Source organism: Camelus ferus, chromosome 7, assembly GCF_009834535.1.
Source record: "Camelus ferus isolate YT-003-E chromosome 7, BCGSAC_Cfer_1.0, whole genome shotgun sequence".
In the NCBI taxonomy this organism is placed as follows: domain Eukaryota; kingdom Metazoa; phylum Chordata; class Mammalia; order Artiodactyla; family Camelidae; genus Camelus; species Camelus ferus.
In genome coordinates, this window is record NC_045702.1 from 66445260 (window position 1) to 66470001 (window position 24742).

Here is a 24742-nt window from a genome sequence, read left to right on the forward strand (position 1 = left end):
CCTACTGTCATGAAGGTACACGACGACGAATGGAGAAAAGGAACCATGCTGAATTTGAATTTCCAAATTCAATCAGGAAAGTGAGTCCTGCCTCACATATTTGGTAGATTTATCACGTATTCTTATCTACACCGAATTATTTTTATTCTGAAAACACATGCTGTATCATTCGACTGCATAAAAAGGCACTTGACCACCTCTATTTTCAAATTTATGCCGCAGATTACCTGAAAAAATTCAGTCTATTTTAAAAGATAAGATGAAAAAAAAAAAAACTTCCTCCGAATTCAGCAAAATAGGACAATTCCTATTTTGCAGACGCATTTTCCTGTTCTTTGCCGGTCTACGACTCTTTCCCCCGCACTCCAGCCCGTCTTTCCCTTTTAAAAAAAAGACTCGGGCTGACAGAGATGGCTCGGTCAGCAGCCCCGATCCCCTCCGCCTGGGCCATCAACAGCCGAGCGAGAATGAACACTACAGATGGGAGAAAAGCCTAAAGACGCAAACAAGGTAAAAGGAAAAACCGGGGGTGGGGTGGGGCGAGACCCGCCCAAACTCTCAATCCCACCTGAGCCCACTTCCTTCACGGGACCACATAATACAGTCGAAAAGATAACAAATATAAAAAAGGAACCCCACGCGAAAGCAAGGAATGCTTCCTTACTCTCCGCGTCCCCGGCATCTTCCCGGCCCACCCCACCCCCAGGGGTCCCGGCGCCATTTAGCTCCTCCGAAGCCGCCGCCATTTTCCGCCCCCGCCGGATTGCTGTCTGTGCCTCGGCGGCCACTCGCTACCCTGCAGGCTACGCCACCGCCGGAGGCCCGGCCCCGAGAGGGAGGCCCTGGCCTGAGCGTGCGGGGACGGCGGCTTCAGCGTCACGAAGGCCCAGCTCCGACCCCGCCCGCAGTGCCCGAGCGCCGGCAGCTGGCGCCGGCCAGCGGGAGCAGGCGGGCAGCAAGGGGGCCGGACAGGCTCCACTGGGCGGAGCGGCCCTGGCGGCGGTTGGGACCTGAAGGTTCCATCGCACTTACTTCCTGTTTTGGGTCCGGGCACTTTGGAAGAACCAGGATGGAGGCTCCAAAAAATACCAGGATGGAGGAAGCAGCCACGGGCAAGAGTGGCTGCAGCTGGAGTGAGCGAGCGCGACGAGCCACCGGAAACGGAGCTACGGCCGCGCCCCGCCTCCAGCCCCCGCACGCTTCCCCGCCCGGCCTCCTCTCTCTTGGGGCGGCCCTGCGCGCCGACTGCTGGCGTCACTTCCGGCCAAGTCGGAGCGCGGAAAAAAGGTCTCGGGAACTGGTGCTTCAGACTCCGTCGAACTGTTTGAAGTCGGCTGTTTTTTCCTCTCCTCCTACTAGAAAATCTGGGTACTGACTGTCCCGTTACTGACGCCATGAGGAGGACCTTCTTTCTTTGGCGCAACTGTGGTACTGGCTCGGGGATAGTTGGGCCCCGCGAGCCGAATTTCATAGTTACCCAGGGTTCGGAGGGGAGGGAGCCGCCGCGTGGAACGGCTTGAAAGCCGCGTCTGAGGGGCTGGGAATTGTGTGTCAGGCTCTTCTCACTTTGTCTGCCTTTCCGTAGGCGCGTACAGGTGTTACCTGTTGGGCGTGTAATGCAGTTCTTGGTGAGATGTGTCCTGTAGGGCGCAGCACGCCTTTTAAGGCGCTGCTTTTCTATACAGGCTGCTCTCCCTGAGGAGCTTTCAGAGAAAACCAATACTCGGCCCCACCCCCAGAGAGTCTGGAAGCCTCCAGGGACTCAGGTAGAGATTTTTGTTTTCAAAGAGTTTCAGAGCCTTGAAAGTTGGAAGAGTTAGTGGTCGGAACCCTGTTACAACTCTATGATTCTGACCTCATTTTACTTGTTTAAAAAACTGATTTATCGCACTCTGCTTTCACTACTGGGATAACGAGTTTAAAAATTAGACGACTAATGTTTTTGCTTACAATTACTATGTGTAGAGTCACACTACAGTTGAAACAATGGGAATGTAGTCAGCATCAATTGTAAAGGTCAAAAGAAGGCTATCGAGAGTGTGAATATGTATGTCTTGCATTGGTCTTAACTAATGAAGCTAATAATGGTTAATGATTTCCTCTATTTTAGCTTTTTAAAAATTGTTTCATGCAACCTTGGTTTCTTTTGAATACCAAATTTAGTTTGAAAGAATTAGTGGAAGTGACACTAATTTGTCCAAGGAAGGGAAAAAAAGCAAACTACACATTGAAATGGGTTTAGATAGATAAATATTTGTTTTATTTTTAAGCCAAATGTACATAGTTTTCACCAATAGTCCACATTACCTATTCTTGGGGGGTAACTTTCTCAATCATAAATGTTGCATTTAACAAAAAAGAGTGTAAAATGAGATGCTACTACACATCAGTTAGAATGGCTAAAATCCAAAACACTGATGACACCAAATGCTGATGAGGCTGTAGAACAATAGCAACTCTCTTTCATTGATAGAATGCAGAATGGTACAGCTACTTTGGAAGACAGTTTGGTGATTCCTAACAGAACTAAGCATATTCTTATCGTATGATCCAGCAATTGCTCCTTGATATTTATCCTAAATAGCTGAAACCTTATGTCCACCTGATTATAACAACTTCATTGCAATTGCCAAATTGTTTCTTCAATAAGAAAGTCGATAAATTGCAACACATCCAGACAATGGAATATTATCCATTGCTAAAAAGAAATGAGCTATCAAGCCAGACAAAAACATGAAGGAACCTTAAATGCATACCACTGAGTGAAAAAAGTCAATCTGAAGAAGGTATGTAATGAATGATTCCAACTATCTGGCATTCTGGAAAGAGAAAAACTGTGGAGATAGTGAAAATATCAGTAGTTGCCAGTTTAAGGCCAGAGGAAAAGACGCAAGTAGAGCACAGAGGATTTTTTAAGGCAGCAAAACGTTTCTGTAGAATGCTGTAATGATGGTAGGCACATGGCGTTATTCTTTTATCAAAACCCATAGAATGTTCAACACCAATAGTGAACCCTAATGTAAACTGTGGACTTTGGTTGTTTATGATGTGTCTATGCTGCTTCATCATTTGCAATAAATGTACCACTCCAGTGGGGGATGGTGGTGGTGGAAGAGGCCATGCATGTGTAGGGTGGGGGGTATATGGGAAGTGTCTGTACCTTCCCCTCAGTTTTGATGTAAATTTTAAACTGCCCCCTTCACTGCCCCCAGGAAAGTCTATGTGAACAAGAAAGTATAAAAGAGACAAATAAGCCTTTGGATTTGGACAAGGTTAGTCGGCTTTTGTGTGTGTGTGTGTGTGAGTGCTTATGTGTCATTTAAGTGCTTTACATACATTAAGCTCATGTAATGTTCACAAGTGCCAAAGCTTCAATATAGTTATTAACAAATGATTCCCATTTTAGACAAGAACCCAAAAAGTGAAGGAATGTGTCCAAGGACACATAGCAAATAAGTGGTAGATTCAGAATTGAAACCTCATCTCCAAAGCCTATGTGCCAAACTACCCTTCTGCAACTCAAAAAATACACTTTGTCAACAGTCTTTATATTATGAGAACAAATTATTACTACTAGTTTCCAGAGTTTTTACTGAACTGGAAGAAGGACCTGTCTGACCAATTTTCAAAAATAAATGCCAGAAGTAGCATTTTATCGCATCTAACTTTATTACCAGTTTGTGGTAATCTCTGTATCACATTGTGGTTATGGCATATATCAATCAACTTTTAAAACTGTAAATAAATAATATATAACCAACACTCTGAGGCAGGATAGTGTTGTGGTATAGATATTGCACTCAGACCCAAGTGTGAATCTTAGCTTTATTGCTTAGTGGTGTGTATGTTACTTCATGTCTCTAAGATTCATTTGCCTTTGAAAAGCAGGGATACTAAAATCTCTCTCTCAGAATAATGTAGGCAACATGCTTTGCACAACTCTGTCGTATGTAGTAGGCACTTAAAAGTGGAAACTAATACACTCCTGAACCAGAAAAGCAATTGAAGTTACTCAAAGTGCCATTCTAATGAGACAGTAATTACATATGTAAAATTGTTAACATTACTATTTATGAGGAATTGGTTCCTAATTAGCCATATTTTCACAAAGCAGAACCATATAGGATTCTTCTTCACTAAGGCATAAGAGATTGATGTCTAAATTATAGTTACTGCCCATTCTCTAATGCAAAATCTTAGGTCAGCCTGTATTGTGCTGTTAATTTCCTAAAAAGTCAAGTGCATCCTCCTAATTAATTCTTCCCTCTGGGTAAGTTTCTTTCATAACTCAAGGTCAGTTGGTATTTCCTTGGGGAAGACGTGAGTACTTTAATATTAGTTTAATAAGTAATTTTAAAAGCAAATCTCTTATAGTAATACCTCTGTGTCTTTAACTTGCATAGTCAGTATAACACTATCTATAACATAATTTGAATCCTAGAGTAACTTTCTGCAATTATAATTCTAGCTGTTTTCCACCTCACTACTTAGTCAATATGTACCTAGGGAATGCATGAGTTTTTTTTAATATTATCCTAGGATTTACCTAATTAGGAATGAAATATTTTGTTGCAAAATCACAAGAAACAGTTCTTTCACAAGTGGAAGGTATTATAAAAATATTTATAACATAGTTATGATATTTACCACATTTGCTAGTTATGATTAGTTCTGTTAGACTGCAGATTTCTTATAATGCTTTTATGTACCTCATCAGCAACAGAATATTGATTAAGTGGCCTTCCTTGTATGAAAGGTTGATATGTTAATATAAAAGTGTTTCAAACACTGAGAGGCAGGTTCTATTGTTTCATGACTGTCTCATACCCTGGATATCATGATTCAGAAAAAAGAGATGTTTGCAGGGACTTTTGTTCAAAGTAAATGAAAAATACAATTACTGAGTAGTCCATTTTCTTCCTATACCATCTCTAAGTCTTGTTAACATAGCCAATGGGTATACATTGGGAGGCCTTCCAGAATTTCTAGAGAGCTGATGGGGATTCCTATGCTAATAGAGGAATAAGCACACTGTCCCTAGTTAGGACCACACATCAGGCTCTTCCAAGTCCTCTTCCATCTCAGGTTCGTCTTCTAGGCTTTTCTCTGGGACTTATGGCACTCCCTCTCATAACCCCTTCCCTGCCCTCCATTTGTGTCAGTGTCTCATCTCCACACTTCTTTTAAGCTCTCAACCTGGTCACCACTTTTCCATGCCCTCTTCATTTTGTTTTGCAATAGATCTTTACTGAGACCTATCAATGGGACATTAGCCAAAATTGGTTCCTCTCCTAGTTAGAATGGAGAACTGAGACTTCAGATACTCCTAGCATGTGAAGATAAACCTTTTCATTGTGTGCTTGAAATTCGTGTGAGCAAAACAAAACAGTTAAGTTACTTTACTAAAATTGGAAGAATGTTTGAACTGAGATTCAAATACCTCTTCCTTTATAATCTGGTGTAGAAGGGAGAGGGACAATGTATTGGCAAACCAATCAGTAATAGCTAATTTGGTAAATTCTAGAAAGAATACAAGCTGAGTGCTCTGAGAATTTAACATGGGAAGTTCAGAGCAGGGCTTTCTGAGATGACATTTGAGCAGGGACTGGAAACGTGAGAAGAAATCACCAGAGTAGGGGACAGGAGGTGGGAAGGCCTTTGTCTAGCTAGCGTGGAAAAGAGTGTATTTGTAGAAAGCAGCTGGCCTATAATGTCTATAAAATGGTAAGAATGCAGTGCTGGTAAGTAGTAGGCTCAGTCTGTCACAGATGTTAATTGGGTTTCACCCCATTCCTCTTAAGCCTGGGGCTTGGCACTTGCCCAGAGATGGCTGGAACATCTGCCGCTTTGGCCTTGTCTTAATACGTTCAATTTGCCAGCACCTGATACAGTACCCTACCTTAGCAGACACTTAAATGTTTGCTGAGTTCAAAGATGATTAAGTGTCTTAAGCAAGGAGGTTAGAAACCTAGCCATTTCTATTCTTTGACCAGAGAGCTCAGTCTTTTTTCAGATAGTGTACTCAGGCAAGTCTGGAATAAAACAAACAAATGATACCTTTTATCAGTGCTCTAGTAGAAGGAGGTTATTTTAACACGTTTGGTGTTAGTCTTTGGGTGAACTCTATGACCCAAATCTTGCCTAGCTAGATGCAGTAGTTTAATAATAGAAGTGTTGCATTTTAACCAGCAGATGTCCCTGTTTTTCAGCAAGATACATATTTATTTTCCTCTCCAGACTAGTAGCTTCAAAGTAGATGGGATTTCTGCGGCTTGAATTTGTTACTGATACGCTGTGGTAGACAAATGACGAGCCTCAACGCTAATAAAACCAAGGGGATTATGCTTTGAAATTCAAATATGAAAGGCCCTCTAGCATTTAATGGCTTGTCATTGATTAATCGCCTTCTCTCTTTCTCTACGTCTACTTCCCTTGTAAAGAATATGCAGTGACAGAGGAAGAAACAAGGAACCTGTGTAACCTTTATAGCTTTCAGGACTTTGCCCGTCTGTGATACACCCATTCCTTCGTGTCATTCGAGAGACCTTCGTGAGCACGTCCTTTGCACTGAACATGATCCTAGGCATAGAGAATATAATAGAGATCAAAAGAGAGAAGGTCTCTGCCTTCAAGGAACGTATATTCTAGTGGAGGAGCTTACATTGTAGTCTTTTATTTTTTTTTTTCAGTGTCTCTTTGTACAAAACTCTTGATTAAAGTACCAATTTACTAAATTATCACATCTGCCATGGAACCTACTCATGATTAACAACTTAATCAGGAATTAAGATAAAATGTAAATCAAATCACTTGATGCCATCATATTCATCTAATTGAAATATTAGGAAAGATGGACCAATCTTCATCTGTCTTGCTGAGTCAAAGTGCTTTGAAAAATATCTGGCAAACAGTAGGTGCTCAAAATGTCTGACAGTATTATTTATCTTTACCCACCATAAGAACAAAGAATGAAAAGCAGGAAACAATTGTTGCTATTTGACTGTTGAGTAGGATTTGTTAGGGCAGCAATTCTATTTATATCCCAAGCGGCTTGGGATATAAAAAATTCTTTAATGTTAAGATTTATATTGAAATAATAATAGCTAACAAGTGGTCTATTTCTGGATATCTTTTATTTTGAATTGTGTTTCAAAAATGGCAGTCTATTGCTAAAAGTTATGGAAAGGGAAAGTTCCATTGTTTTAAGTTTTTTGTTTCTCTGAAACTCTTTAGAAATTCGCCTGTTTTCATGTTTCTGGGCAAAATGTTTTAAGCACTAGAGAAAGTGATATGGCCTCTTATATGAAGATTCACTGGCTACCCTTACTATATATGCAACAGATACATAGATACAATAGACATACCACAAGCTAAAGGTTTTTCTTGACCTGAAATTATTAGAGTTAAAATCTAAACTCAACAGAAAACAGTTTTTCAAGTAAGCTTTTCCTCCCCCCAAATTACCTGAAATCTCAACCTAGTCTTATCATACCTACCTAATTTAACAATATCTACATTGTATTAAATGTAACCATAGCAAATTAAATTCCAGCACATAATACCTTCATTATAACAACTGCACCTTAAGTGGGCAGACCTGGTGAAGACATGTGATATATAGTTTTTAATGTAATGAAATTGGGAATAATAGGATTAGGAAAGCAGAGTTTCCATGGGCCATCTGTTCAAATTTGAGAATATTATTATATATAATCATATTATATAATTATAGCCATTGCAGCAGTATTATATTTGTATGAGCAAACCTTGAGTAAGAAACATATGTGGCTCCAGCAGTCAGAGTATCACTAATGTCTTTTCTTATGTCTCTTCATGTTTCTTACCAGAAGTTGACATTTATGCTGAATTTTAGTCTGTGTTGGTTCAACCTGGTGGAGGAAGACATAAGGCTGTTACAGCCATTGTCTAGAGGTGAAACTCCTTTCTCTGTTTCCATTGCAATGGGATAAGCTCATTTGTGTTGAACAGAAGCCGATTTTCACATGATACTGTTGTCTTTTCTTTCTTTGCCTTTGCCGAATATCCATCTGCTGTGGAATGTTCTCTATTGAGAACACTCTTGATCTTGAGCCTGTAATAAATTTTCACAAGAGTCTCCTCTGCAAAGGAACCCATGCTGCTTTACCATTGTAGACCAACTGCAGGAAAAATATATGATACAACAATGTCTCATATAATGCTATAAATAACTATGTTATTTGAAAAGGTCATGGTAGCTAGAGTATAAGCAGTCTGTCTCTTGCAGTAGGTAAAAATGAAAATAAATCTGAAGCCTCCTGCTTGTAGGCCTTTCCTCCCTCTTTCTTCCCTGCAACTACACTTTTGTAAAGTAATATTTTGCATGAAGGATTTAGAAATTAGATTTCCATAAGATGAGTGGCTTATAAATGATGGTAGGATGCAATAAGTGATCAGGGTTTTCCTACCATTTCCATATTTACTTGGTAGTAAAATCTGATTTCATTAGGTACTTAATTTTGATTAAATTTAAAATAGGAATAAAAATGATTTATTTCACTTCTTTTTTTTATTGTTGTTTAAACAAGTGAAAGGTGAAATTCAATCCCAATGAAATTTTTAAAAGTCATAGATTAAACACTATAGGTTTGCAATGAAAGTGCCTGTCATTTCCTCGGTAACAAGCCTTCAGAGAGCTCCTCAGACTCTTAATAGCTCTTCATTTTACCTCTATCTCAACAAGTGACCTTTACAGAGACTTTTAAGCCTGCCACCCCTGCCTCTGCTTATGTGCTCATCTGAGCTCATCCTAAACTCCTTCCCTCCAATCCTAGAGATATTTTGCTCCTTCTCTTATTCAAGGCTTATCCCTTCTTTTGAGCTTTTGATCTTATCTCCCTCCCAGAACTATACTTATTCCTTCTTCTGTGTTTTCAATTATAGTCTGGTTTCTGCTTCCCATGTGCCTCTGAAGATCATTAATGACCTTCCACACTGTTAAATCCAATGAAAATATTCTATTATCATTTAACTTTATTTTCAGCAGCACTTGCTCCTGAAATGACTACGTCTTTCCTCTTTGAATACTCTTTTCTTTATGGATTTTGAGATACAGTACTGTGGAATTTCTTTTACCTCTCTGAGTTCCTATTAGCTGGCCTGGCTTTTAAATTTCAGAGTTCTTGGTGGTGACCTCATAGGCCTACATCTTTTCCTCACTCTGTCCTCTTCTAAGCGATATCATCCACTCCAAGAGCTTCAGTTGCTCTCCATACAGTGATGACTTCTAACTTTATAACTGCTAATCTGTTATTCACATGCCCTCTTGGATGTGGTACTTGGCTTAAATGTGGAAGGCTTACAGTGTGGAAACTTGTATTTTGTAAAGATGGCTGCAACAGTATTTCCCATCCAATGTGCTCTTTGTACAATACAGTTTGACACTCCTCTCATGAAGAGGTGGAGGTGTATGACTCCTCCTCTTAAAACTGGACAGGTCTTGTGGCTATTTTAACTAATAAAGTATTCAGGAAGTGGTGCTTTGTGACTTCTGAAGATAGATCATAAAAGGCCTATCAGCCACCAGGTGAGCAGCCATCATGTAAGCAGTCCAGCTGCCATACTGTGTTCGAGCCCATTCAGAAAAACCCCATGGAGAGGCACTGAGACCATAAAAAAAAAGGAAAAAAAAAAAAGAAAAAAGGATGATTGGAGGGCCCCTAGCTGCTCTAGCCTCCTCTCAAAATTAGTTATCTATTACTGTATAACCAAATAATTACCCCTCCCAAATTAATGGCTCAAAAGAGCAAGCATTTATTTTTTCATAATTTCTGTGGGCCAGGAATTCAGGAGTGGCTTAGCTGGGTGATTTTCTTAAGGACTCTTATGAAGTTGCAATCAAGATGTCAGCTGGGGCTTCAGTCATCTGAAGGCTTGACTGAAACCAGAAGATCCTGTTCCAAGATGGCTTACTCACATGGCTATTGGCAAGAGGCTTCATCCTGGGCCATTGGCTAGAGGCCCTCGTTCCTACCATGTGGGCCTTTCCCAAACACATGGCAACTGGCTTCCCCAAGAGCAAGTGATCCAAGAGTGAGAGCAAGGAGGAGGCTGCAATGGCTTTAGTGACCTAGTTTCAGAGGTTACACATTGTCACTTCTATTTTATTCTGTTCATTAAAAGTGAGTCACTAGGGCAACTCACACTCAAGGGATAGGGACTGGGCTCCACCCTTAGAAGGAATTTGTGGGCATCCTCCATCCATTGTTATGTCTCCCACCATTATCTGACTGCAAAGGCACTAGACAACTGGTAACTGGAACTGCTTATCCCAGCCTTTCCTAAAACTCTGATCCATAGAAACTATGAGTGATAATAAAATAATTCTTGTTTGAAGTCACTATGTTTCAAAGTAATTTTTTTTCCCAGCACTAGATAACCAGAACATGGAATCTTTTGGATTAAACCCTGAAAGGCCAGAAAGTACTCCCTTCTTTGAGATCCCTGCAAACTTAATCTGGGGTTTCTATTTCTTTCGCTTCTGAGATTTTTGACTCCAAGAAGGAAGTAGCTTACGGGGGGCCCTTCTCAGCTACCTGTTAGCACTTGTTAGCTTGTAAACATTTTCTTTTTCCTTTTGGTTGAGAAAACTACTCTTATATCATCAGCATTCTCCCCATACTCTGTTTCATGATATAAACTCTGATCTAGGTGGTCTAGGCCCTTCTCTTAGTTTTTAAGTGGAAGATTTTAGAATCCCCCAAATCCTTTTTTTTCCTTCATAGTTCCTGGCTCCTAAAGATAAAAAATTCTGGATTTCAATATTGTCTCATAAATTTATAAAAATCAATTCAAAATTTGAATTTACTTCTTGGTTCTAGCCTGTATGTGCATTCATACAGGCAGTGCATAGAAAACTACCAAAGCTGCCTTTATGGTGGGGGAAGGAAAACGGGTATAAGAAAATGCAGGAAGAAACAGCAACCCATTAATAGCACAAAGATATTGTTATACTAAGTAAATAATTAACATGTAGCATTTATGTTAAGTAGTGGTATTTGAGTTTACATAATAACAGTTTGCATGAAGTATGCATTCATGTTATAGTTCACTATCTTTTTACTTATTTATTTGTGATCGATTTTGAAATGTGGGAGATATGGAATGGATACAGAGAAATGGAATTCCAATTTATGCAGTTGTCCCATAGGAAATGGAGATCGAAAGAAACATGTACCTGAAAATTACCAGTACGTTGAAGAGACAAGCAACTCAGCAGACTAGATTTCAAAGACTACAGAGATGCCTCTGGGTCGCAAAAGGCTGGAAGTGGAGTATCTACCTGAGTCTCCATCCTGAGTGATGGAGGGATAAGACAATGGTGAGAGGGCTCGGAAGTGGTAACAGGGCACATTTCACAGACCTTGAGCCCTCTCACAGAAGATGACAGATTACAAAGATCAGGATTTTGAAAATTTTATACGTTAGAAGCAGAAAAACTTGTTCCATATTACTTTCAAAATGAAAAAGTTGTATTTAAAAATATAAGTGACACAAGCACTTGTGAGCCGTGATGTGTACAGAAAAGGAATGTTGAGTGTAAAAGATATTCTCATAATTATTATATTACTAATAATTTGAAATATTCATAGACATTACTTGAATTCCATATATCAGTAATTAGTAACATAGAGATTACCTCACTATCTGGGCAGAAAACGGAAGTACCTGCCAATAGCTCAAAGAGGGCTGAGTCATGTTCTGTGTTTCCTGATTGACCAGACATTTTCAACTTTGTTCCCCTACAGCTTACTTTAGAAAGGCAGGAGTAAATTGTTCCACAGAGAATTTTCTTCTAAGAGGGACTTCTTGTAGTGTACCTGGTTAACATCTGAGAAATGACACATGGAGGCTCACATAGGGCTTCTGATGATTTTTGGTTTGTGTTTATTTGGTTCGAAAGAAACTTTCTCCATGAGAGCTTCTGCTGGTGATGAGGCCTATTCAGCAACGAATTATTTTGTAATCAGGCATATTGCCGTCTGTCAGAAGTGCAGTTGTCCATCTGCTGTGTCATTTCCACTGACATCATAAACTTTAGTCCATTTGGACTCTTTTGGAAAGACAGAAATTGGCTAGTTCATCCTGTTTCCTGTACTGCTGTCTTGGTGTCAGTACACAAAATGTGGATGAGAAGAAATTTAAGTGAAATTCTTAAAATCTGTGATGGTTGCATTTAGCCTACATTTCTGTTAAGAGAGTGATTCATACTGCAAGTCTATTTCCAGTAGCTAAAACTAGCACTGTGTTAAGTCTAATTAAAAGCTCTCTCAAATTGCTAACTTTATAGTTGTTGTAAGTAGGATAATTAGAAATTCTACACTGATTTTTTTTTTTTAAGAAACCATGTTTTTTCAACCATACTTAATCCTGCTGCTAGCACCCTTGTTTATTTAAAAGTTGTGGACTTTAAAAGGAGCTCTGGTACCTGCAGCTTTGTTCTTTCTCAAGATGGCATTGGCTATTCAGGATCCTTTGTGGTGCCATACAAATTTTAGGATTATTTGTTCTAGTTCTGTGAAAATGCCATGAGTATTTTGATAGAATTGCATTAAAACTATAGATTGCTCTGAATAGTATGGATGTGTTAAACATGTTAATTCTTCCAATCCATGAACGCAGTATATTTTTCCATTTACTTATGTCATCTTTAATTTCATCAGTTGCCCTAATAGTTTTCAGAGTACAGGTCTTTCATCTCCTTGATTAAATTTATTCCTAGATATTTTATTCTTTTTGATGAAATTGTAAATGAGTTTTCTTAATTCCTCTTTTTCATAGTTTATTTGTATATAGAAATGCAATAGATTTCTGTATATTAATTTTGTATCCTACACCTTTACTGAATTATTTATTAGCGCTAACAGTTTTTTGGTGGAGTCTTTAGGGTTTTCTATACATAGTATCTTGTCATCTGCAATAGTGACAGTTTTACTTCCCTGATTTCAAGGTATACTACAAAGCTAATCAAAACAGCATGGTGCTGACAAAAAAACAGACACATAGATCAATGACAGAATAGAGAGTCCAAAATAAACCCATGCTTACTTGGTCACTTAATCTATGACAGAGGAGATAAGAATATACAATGGGGAAAATAGAGTCTCTTTAGTAAATGGTGTTGGAAAAGCTGGATAGCTACATGCAAAAGATGAAACTAAACCATTGTTTTACACTGTGTATTAAATGCATTAAAGGCTTAAATGTAAGACCTGAAACCATAAACTGCTAGAATAAAATATAGGCAAGGTGCTCTTTGACATTGGTCTTATCAATATTTTTTTGAATCTGTTTCCTCAGGCAAGGGCAACAAAAGGAAAAATAAACAAATGGAACTATGTCAAACTACAAAGCTTTTACACAGTGGGGGAAATCCATCAACAAAATGAAATGGCAGCCTACCAAATGGGAGAAGAAATTTGCAAATGGTATGTCTCATAAGGGGTTAATATCCAAAATATATAAAGAATACATTCGACTCAGTATCAGAAAAAAATCTTATTTAAAAATGAACAAAAGACCTGAATAGATATTTTTTCAAAGAAGACATATAGATGAGTGACAGGACATGAAAAGGTGTCACATCATTTTGGAAATGCAAGTCGAAATTTCACAGCTGTCAGAATGGCTATTATCAAAAAGATAAGAAGTAACAGGTGTTGGTGAGGATGTGGAGAAAGAGGGAACCTTTGTGCACTGTTAGTGGGAATGTAAATTGGTACAGCTTCTATGGAAAACAGTATGAAGTTTCCTCAGAAATTAAAAAATAGAACTACCATATGATCCAGTAATTCCACTTCTGGGCATTTATCCAAAGAAAATGAAAACAGTAATTTGGAAAGATGTATGCACCCCAGTGTTCACTGCAGAATTATTTAAAATAGACAAGATATGGAAGTAACCTAAATGTCCACTGATGGATGAAAGAATAAAGAAATGAATAAAGAAGATACATATGCATATATGTACATACATATATGTATATATAGATAGAGTATTACTCAACCATAAAAAAAAATAAAATTTTGCCATTTGTGACAACATTATTGGACCTAGAGGATATTATGCTAAGTGAAATAAGTCAGACAGAGTAAGACAAACACCATATGACCTCTCTTACATGTGGAATCTAAAAAGCAAACAGAACAAAATAGAAACAGGCTAATTGATACACAGAATAAACTAGTGTTGCTAGAGCGAGTTGGGTGGAAGGAAGGGTGAAATAGATAAAGGGGATTAAAGAAATACAAAATTTCAGTTAAATAAGTAAATCATGGAGATGTAATGTACAGCATAGGAAATATGGTCACTAATATTGTAATAACTTTGTATAGTGACAGATGGTAACTAGAATTATAAAGGTGATCATTTCATAAGGTATAAAAATATTGAATCACTATGTTGTACATCTGAAACTAATATAATATTTGTAAGTCAGTTATACTTTGTTAAGAAAAAAATGCTAACATGCATTTTAACATGCATTGCAAATCTCCAAATAGATAGATTTCTATATTTCAAAAATAAATAATAAAATAAAATAAAAGGAACTGTGGCAATACTCATATGTCAGCTAGGGCATCCTATCTCCTGATTCATGAAATCAGTGTAAGATTGCCTCAAATGACCACTTCCAAAGTTCAGTTATACTCAGAACTTTCCATAGTCTTCTGCAGGTTCTCAGGGTTTTATACTGTCATGCTCTCCCTTCCCCTAATTCTTGCATCTGCTTTACCTTGAAGAATCAAGTCTCTTCACCAGTTACCACAGGCTTCTCATTCCAAGAATCTAGAGGCTTTTAAGGAGGAGTCATAGCCTTCCACCATTTCTCTGGCTTATTTTTCTCCTCTCCTACTTGCTCTCTTACTTCTGAGAACAAAGCCAGTTCCTCTTCTTACCTTAGACATACCATTTTAGCAGGCTAATATTCTTGATCTTACTTGTAGTAGTCTACTACTGATCCCTATACTTGGTCTTCCCTTGTCCTATAGTAATAGTAGAATGTTTGAGTGCCAGGATAATAATTCCTAATAATAATTTCCTAGTCTTTTGTGTAGCCGAGTGTAATTGTGTGACTATCACCCTGGCCAATGTGATGTATACAGAACTGATATGTACAACACCTGGGTTTTTTCCCTGCCCACCTTTTCACTTTTCCCTCTTCTGGCTGGAATGTGCATGTGGTGGTAATGAGTCATTTTTAACTACACAGATGAAGGCAATAGGAATAATGGAGCAACAAGATGGACGTGATGGACTCCCTGTGCCTGTCCTCGACTGATTATGCCCTGTTACATGAGAGAAAGGTGAACTTCTATCTTCTTCTTAATCTATTTATGTTTTGGGTTTCTGTTTCTGCAGCTGAGTCTATATACTAATCCAAACAATGCCTTCAGGCTCTTACCCTTCACATCAAGGCATTTCTTAAGAATACTTTGCTCGTTCTAACAAGAACTCAGGTGAACCAAATTTTCCCTGCTATTAGTATTTACATATTAAACTTTCTGTAGAAGAGGAAGATGAATGAGAGATGTGAGAATAAAGGTAATTTAGGTGGAGGGAAATTTCATGAGGTAGTATTCAGGAAAGTACAAAGCATTTCTAGGGAATAAAAACCCTGCAGTTGGATGGAGCATAGGGGATTCTGGAAAACAAAGTTGGAAATGTGACTTCAGTGAGATAAGGTAATGGAAGATTATATCAGGTAGCCCGGGCTGATTTGTTGTGTAACAAAACACCCAAACTTTGCTGCCTTATGAAAACAATTAATGGGTTCACTGTTAATGGGTTGGCAGTTGGGGCTGACTGCAGTTTGTCATTCTTCTGCTGTTTCACCTCATTTTACTTGTGCAGCTGAAGTCAACTGGACAATCAACTGGGATTGGGTGGTCTCATTCACATGTCTAGTTGATAGGCTGATGGCTGTTGTGGCTCAGTTCTCCATGTTGTCACTTCAGCTGTCTGGCTGTTGTTAATATGGCAGCAGTATTTCAAGAGCAGCAAAGAAGGCCAGCCTCAATGCTCAGACACTTTCTAAGCCTCTAGTTGTTTCATATTAACAAGTCACTGACCAAGCCCATACATAAGAGTTGGAAGAAAATAATTCATCTCTTGGTAGGAAGAATTGCAAATGATCAGAGGACAATATTTTGCAATCTGTTGGATCCTTGAATACTACACTAAGAAATTTGAAATTTTAACTGGTAGTGAAAAAGGAAGGGTACAGACTTAGAGACCAACCTTTGATGTAGCGAAAAAACTGCCTTTTTAAAAAAATAGGCTTTATTTTTTAGAATAGTTCAGTTTCTAAAAAAATGGAGGATATAGTACAGAATCCCTGCATACCATACACTTAGTATCCCTTGTTAGTAAGATATTACATTAATATGGCCTATTTGTTACAAGTAATAAACCAATACTGATGCAGTATTATTAATTAAAAGCCAACCATCATTCATTTATTTATTTTGTTTGTTTTTGTTTTGGGGGGGGGTAATTAGGTTCATTTATTTATTTACTTATTTTTTAGTGGAGGTGTGAATCCAGGACCTCATGCATGCTAATTAAGCATGCACTCTACCACTGAGCTATACCGTACCTCCTGAATGCTTTATTTAGATTTGTTTATTGTTTACTAATGTCCTTTTTCTGTTCCAGGATCCCAGGATACTGGGTCACATTTAGTTGTCATGTCTCCTTAAGCTCCTCTTAGCTGTAGTAGTTTCCATAGACCTCCCTTGTTTTTGATGACCTTGACAATTTTGAGGAGTACTGGTCAGATATATTGTTGTGTGTACCTCTACTGGAATTTGTCTGATGTTTTTCTCATAGTTAGATTTTGGTTTATGGGTTTTTGGAAGGAAGACCACAGAGGTAAATGCCAGTTTCAACATATCAAAGGAACATCCTAGCCTTAGGACTTCCTGCTGTTAATGTGAATCTTGATAACCTGGCTGAGGTAGTTTTTGTTAGGTTCCTTCACTGTAAAGTTACCCTTCTGCCAACACTCCCCGCCCCACACCATGTACTGTTTGGAAGAAAGCCACTATGCTCAGCCCACACTTAAGCAGTGGGGCATTATTCTCACTTTTCTTGAGGATGAAGTATCTACATAGATTATTTGGAATTACTCTACATGGAAGATTTATTTCTTCTTCCCTATTTATTAATTTACTCAGTGATTTATTTATATCAGTATGAATTCATGGGCACTTACATACTTTGATGATAACTTACTACTAATTTTCATTTTATTGCTCAAATTTCTCCAGCTCTGAGTTGGCTTCTGTGCCCCTTTGACATACCCCCATCAATTATAGGCTGAGACACACTAGAAAGCCAGACTGCACAAGTATACAGAGCAGATGACATAAAGCATGGAAGGCAAAAAAGGGATGTTGCATGAGCACAACTAAAAGGCAGTGGAAAGTAAGGAAAGGTTTAACCCTCTTTTCATATGAATTGGAGAAAATAAGAATTATATCCTTATCACAGATTTCAAGGTTAAAGTTATTATCAGGGAAAAACTAGGTGTTGATTACATTGTTAGAGAGTTTTTACAGTTGAACAGAGATGACATAAAATAGCAGTGGAAATGGAGCTAGTTAAGTGCTTGGCAGAGGTAGGAGACAGTGGAGGAGGGAGGTCAAAGAGGTGGAGATTCAGCTTCATGAATCAAAAGCGTTTATAAAATGTGACACTATCTCAGTATGAGCCTCAGACTAGGGATTTGGTAGTTAAATGAATAAAAATATCTCTGGCAAATGGCAGATAAGTAACTAATAATTGTTTGCTCAAGTGATTATTTGGGATAAGAATGAATGAAGAGCATATGTTGCTTGTTTGAGCTGTCAGTATTTAGATGAGCTGTTGACAAAAATGGAAGGATATTAAATGAACTACGATCTTGTGGAATACATTCAGAGAATACTGGAAACACTGGCACTTTAGATATTCACATGTGAAAGTCATAATGCAAATGAATTTTTACAATATGTGAAAAAATTATAGAATGATATGTGGACTATGTCATTGTACTTTCTTAGGTTGGGGAGAAGAACATACAGTGGTTCTCTCTTTCTCCCACAACACTCTTTACATTTCCAAAACATTTTGGTACGCATCCCTCATTTAGAGTTTTCATTTGGGGAAAGATGGAAGGTGGAAAGAAGGCTCTGAAGAGCAGAGACAGAATTAAATTGAAGGAAAAGCGTACCCTTCCACTGAATAGCACAGGGAACTGCATTTACTATCTTATGATAACCTATAATGAAAAAGAATATGTATGTGTGTATCTGAATCACTGTGCTGTACACCAGAAACCAGCACAACACTGTAAATCAACTATACTTCAATAAAGAAAGAATACCCTCCCTTACTTCTTATCTGTCACCTCTCACACTCCCACATCTCAACATCACCAAAGAACTGGATTAGGATGACCTCAGCCCAAACAGATCAGTGATCTTCAGGTGCTTGCTTTGAGGAACACAATAAGAATAGAATCAGAAACTGGATCTTGATTTAAACTCAACTTTGAAAACAGAAACATCTGAAATATTTGAGATGAAGAACTAGACAGTTTTAAAAGACCCAAAATACATAACAAAACTGTTTCCAGCAGGGAAACATCTTTATAAATAGGTCAGAAGTTGGTATGTGTTATTTAATGTTATCTTCTGTCATTTACTAGTTACCTGTCCTTGGGCAAGCTAATTCACACTAGAAAGTTACTTTTTTCAGAGGGTTTTGAAGACTTAATCTATGGGTAAAGGCTTTTCTCCCTAATTTTGTTTTAGTTTCTATTAAAAATAGAAGCAATCTCAAACTTAAAGATAAGTTGCACATACAGTATAATGAACTTTTTTTCCTAAGCCATATGAGAGTAAGCTCCTGACATGAGGTAACCATTGCCCATGAATTCTTTTGTGTGTATTTCCTACAATGACATTTTCCTGCATAATCATAATCAATATATTACTGTCATCTAATCATCAGATCTCATTCAAATTTCCCCAATTGCTTTAATATATCCTTTACCAAAAAGTAATCCAGTCCAGAACCATGTGTTGCATTTAGTTGTCATCTTTCTTTACTCTCCTTCAGTATGTAAGACTTCCTTGGTCTCTCCTTCACTTTTATGACCTTGACATTTATGAAGATTACAGACCAGTTATTTTCTAAAATGTCCCACCATTTATGTTTGTCTAATGTGTCCTTGCAACTAAATTTAGGTGCTGTGCCTTTGTCAGAAATATCAGAGAAATAATGCCAACTTCCTCTCTTGCATCTGATCAGGTGATGGCATAAAACTTTGATTTATCTCATTGTATTCATTTCCTATTCCTGCTGTAATGGATTAACACAAATTAGGTGGACTAAAACCACTCAAATTTATCTTATGCTTCTGGAGATTGGAAGCCAGAAATGGGTTCACTGGGCTAAAATGAAGGTAACAGCAGGGCTACCTTCCTCCTGGAGGCTCTGGGGAAAACCTGTTTGCCTCCTTTGTTCAGTTTCTAGAGGCTGTCGGCAATCCTCGGCCTGTGGCTCCCTTCCCTCTTCATAAACAATAACCACATCACTCTGAGCTCTGCTTTCATTATATCTTCTCTGACTCCTTCTGCGCCGCCTTTTCCACTTTTAAGGATCCTGTGATTACACTGGATCCTCCTGGAACATCCAGGATATTCTTCCATATCAAGGCCTTTAACCGTAATCACATCTGCGAAGTTCCTTTCCCTATCTAAGGTAATGTATTCATAGGTGGGGAATTGGGGTGCGGACATTTTACATGGGGGTACGTTATTCTACCTACCACACTTATTTTTGATAATGCTCACTTTGATCACTTAATGAAGGTGGTGCCTGCCAGTTTTCTTCACTGTTTCTTTCCTTCTTCCTCCTTTCTTCTCTTCCTTCCTTCCTTCCTTTCTCTTTTTTCTTCCTATCCTGACTCATGGTTTTTATGGATTGTAAAATAAATTTTGACTTCTAATTTATAAAAATTATCTCTGATGTTAGTAAACAAGCAAACAAGCCCAGCTCTTTTCCAGGCTCATCTTGTACTTCTCTGGCCCCACTTCCTGAATCAGCCATTTCTCTGAGAAGCTCTGGTTCTCTTTTAGTGGAGGGTAGTGTTTAGAAATTAAGAGCTGGACACTAAGTGTGGTCATTACTATTGGAACGTTAATGTTCCCAGGCCTTTCAGTGGACAGAAATGTACAATGTCATCACAAAGAGGCTTATATAAGAATAGTTATGAAGCTTTATTCATAGAAGCTCAAAGCTAGAATCAGCACAGATGCTTACCAACAGGAGAGTGTGTGAAAATCGTGGTATATTCATACAAGGGAATATTGCTTAGCAAAAATTCAAAAAATAAAAGAACAAATGATATATGCTATCACATGGATAAGTCTCAGAAGCTCATTATGTGGAGTGAAAAAATTCAGACAGAGACAGGAACCCCTTGGATGAATCCATTTATATGAAGTTCAAGAGCAGGCAAAACTATGGTAAAACAGACCAGAACAGTGGCTCTCTGTGAGGACCAGAACTGAGGGGAAGGAAATGCAAAGTAATCTGCTACCATTATGAAAATATTTTCTGTCTTAATTGGGGTATTGGTTGTACAGTGCATGCATTGAATTGTGCACATAAGATTTGTATATTTCACTGTAAAATTTAACTCAACTAGGATTTGAGTGTGTGTGAGAGAGAGGGACAGAGACAGAGAAACACAGAGAGACAGAGAGGATGAAGAGACAGAAAGAGAATGAGATCCTAATGGGTCTCAGCCATTATAGCTGAGACTCAGTTCTAGCGGCCCAGAGCATTTCCTTTTGGACACATTTCCCCTTTTCTCTTTCTGTCTCATCTTGTTTGGTTAGCAGTGCAGTATTTCTAAATGTACTGTAAGTCCTGAGGGAGATTTAAACAGTTATCTCACGTGTGTAATTGCCGATTCCTAAAGCATGATCCATAAAATGTTAATATTACCCCCCAAAAAAGATATTTCATATTCAAATAAACTAGATTAGCCTTTTATGTATGAATCATTATAAATTATTGAGAATTGTAAATTCCTACTAGCGGAATAGATTCTACTCATTTCTGGACTATTTCTTGGCCACTGAAGCTTTTTTTCCAATGCTGCATCAGAATGGATCAGAATAAATGTTTGGAAACATCATCCCAGATCGAGTGTGAAAATTAGAATGAAATTCCAGCTGTAAACAACATTGCCTGGGATCTACCATCTTCCCCACCCACCCCTCCTCACTTCAATACTTTATGTGACTTGCTTCAGTTTGCTGTCATAGACCAGTCATATTTAAAGAATATTTCTTACCATGGCAGAACTACAGAAAAGCTCCCTAACAGAATATTTAAAAATTTTAAGTCCTTTCGGTGTGGCAGTCTCTCACCTTCTGTCCTGCCAGTTTTGCCCTTGCCTTTCAATTCCTTATTCCTGACTATCTGGGCTTCTGACCTCACTCTCCAGTCCAGGGCCTCTGTAAATACTGAGCACGTGCACAGTAAAACTCTAGAAGGCACCATTCATGCCGATGGTGATGTGAAAGGTGCCCCTTGGCATGTCCAGTAAGGCAGCCCTAGTCCTACTCTGATTCTTGGTTCCTGCCTGTACTGTTTTCTGATCGACTCCACATTCTAGATTTCACTTTTCATGAATTGTGACTTCTGTTCGCTTTTCTAGTTTCTCGCTCTTCTTAGTTTTCTTATCCTTACTTTCATCTTGTCTGTGTTTCTGAGCTTCTGATGTATTCATCGGGGAACTGACTGTGGCTAATTTTTATCCCATATTCAACCACAAATACTTCTGGATCATTTCCCTTTCTCTTAGAAATTCACTTCTGCTTTAAAAGAGTCTTCTGCCCAGATGATGATTCAGAGACATGAGGGAGAGCTAAAAAAGGCAGAATTTTTGAAATTCAGGATTTCTATGTGTTGTGAATACATAGGGCTGAAGGTGAGCTCCCTTCCTTCTTTGTAAGACTTTAGATTGCCTGTTGAGAATTAAAATGTTAAAAGGATCACAAGACAGGATAGCAAAATCTTCTCTAAAAAGGAGAAATGGTTGCCCAGCAGGTAACATAGGACTGTAACCTGACTGCATATATTTAGTAGCTAAAGAAAGAATATGACAGTCAGATGGTGTACGGGGTTGGCTAGCCCTGAAATTTCAGAACAGAGGCAAAGATTGACAGTGCCAAAGGACAGGAGACTTTGACCCATAGACATCATAGAACCAACACCACTCATTCTAAGGTTATGATTACAAAGAAATGTTTTGATGATAATTTAGCTTCCCAGGTAGTTCCCATCTTTCTATAAAGAAATAATGTGTAGGCCATAGCAACCAGGGGTGGTAAACACTTTCCTTTGCAAATTAACATACTTGAAATGGAGTTTATGTGTGAGGCTTTGTGAACTAGATTAGTGAGATGCTGCATGGTGTGTTGACAGATCAGGTTTTCGGGCTTTCAAAACTGATAGCCAAGCTTGGGAGGAATTCACCAAGGGAATTCTGCCCTGCTTGGAGCTGAAGGAGTAGTTAGCCACTCTACCCAGATCATCCTTCCTCCAACTGCTGCCATGCTTGTGAGTACATTTTCTTCAGATTTCTTGTCTGTGTAACTCAGATGAATCAAGTGTGTCATTAGTAAAGGCATACCAGATCCATGTACTCTCACATTCTCCATCCTGTTTCCATTTTGGGGTGAACGTATCAACAGGAAACAGAGGGATATTATAACTACACATGGAACATTAGATAAAAGAAAGGATTTCCTAACAGATGTGTTTTGAAAAATCTTGTTGCTTTTTCATTTTTATTTTCATGTCATTTTATTTATCTGTTTTAGAAAAAAGAGTGTAGGCACCAGTTTGCATGAAATAGCTCTTTGTCTAGTCCACAGATCTTCCCGTTTTTTGTGCCCATTGACATTAAAAGTATGATTCTGAGCAAGGATCTCTGCCAGTTACTATTTAGGTTTGGCGGTCGGTTTTCTCTCACTGAGTTAAGTATGAAAATAGGGAACTGATATGTTTATTTACTTAATTTAGACAACTTCCTCTCAGTTTTGCTAAATTCCTGATTCCATATTGATAAGGGAAACCTAGGTAGTTTCTTTTTATTCCAGCCTTTCTTCGTGGAGATAACTGAATCAATATACAACTGTTTTAATTGCTGTGATATAGATAACCACTCAATCTTTTAAATGTTATAATCTGTCCTCTTTTTAGATTGCCAAAATAATTATCTTGGCTGTGTTACTATGCTACTCAATGACATTTTATGGCCATAATTAAATTGTTTAGGCTTCAGATTATAGTTTAGGCTTCAGTTTCCCATAATGTAAGTGAAAAAGAGAGTATTTGATGAATTAACTCACCGGTGATTATAGTGTTATTTAGATTTTTGAAAGGCTTACATTCTAATTCATATGGGAGAATACACTTAGGTTTTACCACCAGAAATGAATTAAATGAAACTTTTAAACTTTAACCAGAGAGAAAGAGGTCTATGTGGGATAGATGCAAGAATAGATTTACTTCTAATTTTGTTACTGTTGAGAAAGTTAAACTTTTCCATGTTGAATAGCAACAATTCAGTGGTAACAAATTATCACAGATCATTTTTATTATACCAGGATCAAGAAAGCTCTTTAAGGCAGAAACTGGACTAGGGCCTGCACACTGAGCCTTTTTGGCCTGCCCCTGGGGGCATATAATTGTCCCTGGAAAGTTGTGTTAGCTCAGACTCCAAGCTGACTTTATTTTAATTCACAGAAAATTCAAGGAGACCAGATCATCACTCAGATACTACTCTTGTGCAGTGTTTCTCAAACCCCAGTAATTTGCAAACAAATGTCTTTCAAAAGAACCAGTTTCCATGGGCCCCTAGTGATGACAAATGTTACTATATGGATACAGCCATAAAACTAGATTTAAGCCCTTTATGCAAATAGATCTTGCACATTCATAATCCCAAAGTAAATTTACATATTAAAAACAAAAACTAATTAAAACCAATTAAGTTCAAGTTAACAAGACAATGAGAACAATGCTATTCTTTTACTAGAAGTGAACTGTTACTTGCAACGTAAATGTGGTACTGACCCACATGGTACAGATTCTTCTGAATTTAGTATGCCTATCATTGGATCACTCAATTCTTCCACTGCTTTTCTCTGTTAGAATCATTTTGCAACCTCAGATAACATCTCTGCTGGTCTTGGTGAGTTCCCTGGTGGTGTGACACCACACTCTCATTCCCAAAGGGTCAGAGTTCCTGGTAATCATACCCTCCTCAAGCTAGGGTTGTTCCACTTTTCCATTCATAGTTACAACTGTGAAAGAGAGAAACCAAGAGGCACCCACGTGTATCTCCTGAATTTCACACTTACTCTTCTTTGCAGAAAAAGAAAATCCACGCTGATACTAGGTATCTAGTTCTATTAGAAAGAATTGCTGGCCTTTTCAGGATGGAAGTAGTCCAGTAAAGTCAGATTGCTGCCAAGTGGCCAGTTGGTCTCCTTAAAGGCTGGTGCTTTACTAGGGGCACAGCTTTGGTCTCTGTCACTGGCACGTAAAGCATTCAGAGGCAACAGTGGGAGTCTGTGCTGTAGGTACCCATGCATAGCCTTCATCTCTGCTGCCTTGACTGCTCCATTGTTAT

At 38.4% G+C, this 24742-nt stretch overlaps 1 protein-coding gene and 1 long non-coding RNA gene across 10 annotated transcripts in view; one reads left to right on the forward strand and one right to left on the reverse strand.

Annotated features, from left to right (window-relative positions):
* Nucleotides 1-1171, reverse strand: part of DMTF1 (cyclin D binding myb like transcription factor 1) — a 41204-nt gene extending 40033 nt beyond the window's left edge. For 4 of the 6 annotated variants that reach the window (XM_032484073.1, XM_032484075.1, XM_032484078.1 and 1 more), the window contains exon 1: nucleotides 1033-1171. The gene's annotated coding sequence lies outside the window, so the exon portion shown is untranslated. Of the gene's footprint in view, nucleotide 1; nucleotides 1005-1032 lie in introns of those variants that run through there. The other 2 variants (XM_032484077.1, XM_032484074.1) reach the window with 2 other exon arrangements.
* Nucleotides 1172-1324: 153 nt separating this feature from the next.
* Nucleotides 1325-24742, forward strand: part of LOC116664997 — a 74774-nt gene continuing 51356 nt past the window's right edge. For all 4 annotated transcript variants that reach the window (XR_004321572.1, XR_004321573.1, XR_004321571.1 and 1 more), the window contains exons 1-4: nucleotides 1325-1766; nucleotides 3213-3272; nucleotides 13339-13466; nucleotides 15251-15344. This is a non-coding gene — a long non-coding RNA (uncharacterized LOC116664997). The remainder of the gene's footprint in view (nucleotides 1767-3212; nucleotides 3273-13338; nucleotides 13467-15250; nucleotides 15345-24742) is intronic.